At 47.1% G+C, this 3,136-nt stretch overlaps 1 pseudogene; it reads right to left on the reverse strand.

The window, feature by feature from the left end:
- Positions 1-634: 634 nt before the first annotated feature.
- Positions 635-2,423, reverse strand: LOC104983240 (annotated as a pseudogene).
- Between the last annotated feature and the right edge of the window lie 713 nt (positions 2,424-3,136).

The raw sequence follows: 3,136 nt of genomic DNA on the forward strand, positions 1-3,136 counted from the left end.
TCCTCCGCCATTTTAGGACTGCCTGAAAAACAATTTCAAAAAGATTAACTTTTCCAGAAAGCTGTAGCTTCACAATGTACTGAGTCTATCATGTTAAAACATGCATTAGGCACAAATACATAAACTATGAAACAAGCCACTGTTCAACAATCTGAGCAAAGAAATGCCTAACAAACAACATGGATGGATGACTCACAAAGGATGGGCTCTTTTTACTTTAAGCACCATAAAAAATGGGGGGAGCAGAAATATATGAGTGTGTTCAGTTATATACACTGAATTGAACGTTTGGTACTAGGAATCAGAGCATTATGTCATACAGCATTAGCACATATTATAAAAGTGCGTAGTGTCAAAAGAATAGAAACTCGCAGCGTTCAAAAGCAGCTTTCTCAACTAAGCAATAAAACACTCGACAGTTTGTCTCTGTTGTCTATCACTGAATACAATGGTAGAAACTTTGAAATGAAAAAAGGAGCTATAACTCCTTTTATTTTCTGTATTTAAAATCAAACAGAAAACAAACATAAATTTTGTTGTACATGAACATTTACAAAGTACATTGTTTGTACAGGAGAGGATTAAGACACAAAATGTGTTTAAAGAGAATCAAAAGTGGTTGGGTGCAAGCACCTCACACAGCTTTCCAATGGTACTCAGGGAGAGCAACTGCATAATTGCTGGCAATAAACAAAGTTGTAGAGTTCTCTACTTGGTATTTTAGGAAATCATGAAGATAATTCATTAAGTAATAAAGCAAGGCTCTTCTCATCCAGAAATGTATAGGCCAACACTGCTCCAATTCTTACAAACAATCTCAGGAGATTTGAGGCCCCATACACCTGGGACATGGATGCATCAGGGCAGTCGACAAGGATCTCAGCATATGTTGCCTCTCAAATTTGTAAAGGAGTTGAGTGTCCAGCATCACATTGAAGTACACCTTTATCCTGGCCAAAACTCATTGATTGCATACTCCTTATTACCTACGCTTCTTCAAGATTTCTTGTATTTTGTATAATCCTGTAAAATAGAGGGCTTAACTGGTGGCTTAGCAGTAAAGAATCTGCCTTCAAGCAGGGGCTAGAGGAGAAATAGGTTCCATCCACAGGTCAGAAAGATCCTCTGGAGAAGAGCATGGTAATCTACCCCAGAATTCCTGCAGGGAGAATACCATGCAGAGAGGAGCGTGTTGAGCTATGGTCCAAGGGGTGGCAAAGAGTTTACACTACTGAAGCTACATACAATGCATGAACCAAAATGGAATCAACATTCGTCTTTATGGCAAATTGTAGCTACTTCATTTCATAAAGGAGAGGCCCATGCAAGCACAGCACTCTCTCATCTCCTGGGAATTTAGACTCTGGGCCCTGCTTCCAGAACACTGATAAGAGAATTGCTGCTGCAGCCTCCTCCTCCCACCAGCATTGACTAATGCCCCCTACTCGCTCCCCGACCCAGCTGAGGGTTAGATGCACCATCAGGCATTGCCAGCTATATGTCTTGTGCCCAATTTGGCAGCGGCCGCAGACCACCCAGCATCCGGACCTACAATATTTTGTTGGGGACCTCAGTATTTCGTCAAAAGGAGGAAGACGACTGAGACAATAAACTTGACCTTCAAGGCTCAGATAGTAAAGAAACATTTTTGGGGCAGGAGCGACAGAAGACCTAGGTTTGATCCCTACATCAGCAAGGTCCCCAGGACGAGGCCATGGTAAACCCCTCCATCATTCTTGCCTGGAGAATCACATGGGCAGAGGGTCCTGGTGGCCTACAGTCATGGGGATGCATCAAGTCAGATGCGACTTAAGCTACAAAACACACTCACACTACATTGGAATCCACATTCTTCTTGACAGATAGATGAAGGAGCTTGTTTTGGCCGGGTACTTAAGCCCCAGTCATCAGCAAGCCACCGTTTGAGTTTTTCAGGCATCGTGACTTTGACCTTCCGCTGTACTCATGAATGTCTCCTTGCGTTCAAGCCTAGGATCAACTTGAGGCCTGCTGTGGCAACGAGGATGCGGTGTCTCACTGGGACTGCCGCCATCTCCAGTCCTCGGTCCTTTCGTTGTCCTTTTCACTTCAACGTTTGTCTGCTGCGCCGCACCAGGCAGCCCCTCGCCTGCTGCTTCCTGACGGGCTCTTTGAAGTTCTCCTTGCTTCTGTAAATTGACGGCCACGGGCTTGAGGACTCTGCTTTCTGGAACCTATTCCAACCACTGTCATGTGTGAAGTATGTCATTTGGTTGTCTTCTATGGCAACTTGTAGCTACTCCCATTTCCTAAAGAAGGGGCCCACGAAGGCACAGCACTCTCCCAGCCTCCGGGGAATTTGGGCTCCTGGTCCTGCTTCTGCACCACAGATAAGAAAATCATTGCTGCAGGAGTCGCCCTCTCCCACCAGACCTGACTACTGCGTCTGCTCTCTCCCCGACCCAGCTGTGGGTTAGATGTGCCGTCAGGCATCGCCAGCTGAACGACTTGGGCAAGATTTGCCAGCAACGGCAGACCACCCAGCACCCAGACCTGCGGTGTTTTGTTGAGGATCTCAGTGTTTCGTCACAAGGAGGAAGACGCTGAGACAATAAACTTGGTCCTCGAAGGCTCAGTCGGCACAGAGCCGTATTTGGAGCAGGAGTGGCAGGAGACAAACACAGGTTTGATCCCTAGGTCAGCTAGGTCTCCTGGACAAGGGCATGGTAAACCCCTGCATGATTCTTGCCTGGGGAATCGCATGGACAGAGGTACTGGTGGCCTACAGTCACGGGGATGCATCAAGTCAGATGCGACTTAAGCTTGGAACCACGCTCGCACTAGAATGGAATCCACATTCTTCTTGACAGATAGATGAAGGGGCTTGTTTTGGCCGGGTACTTAAGCCCCAGTCATCAGCAAGCCACCGTTTGAGTTTTTCAGGCATCGTGACTTTGACCTTCCGCTGTACTCATGAATGTCTCCTTGCGTTCAAGCCTAGGATCAACTTGAGGCCTGCTGTGGCAACGAGGATGCGGTGTCTCACTGGGACTGCCGCCATCTCCAGTCCTCGGTCCTTTCGTTGTCCTTTTCACTTCAACGTTTGTCTGCTGCGCCGCACCAGGCAGCCCCTCGCCTGCTGCTTCCTGACGGGCTC

The sequence above is a fragment of the Bison bison genome, unplaced genomic scaffold (assembly GCF_000754665.1).
Source record: "Bison bison bison isolate TAMUID 2011002044 unplaced genomic scaffold, Bison_UMD1.0 scf7180017862128, whole genome shotgun sequence".
Lineage (NCBI taxonomy): Eukaryota > Metazoa > Chordata > Mammalia > Artiodactyla > Bovidae > Bison > Bison bison.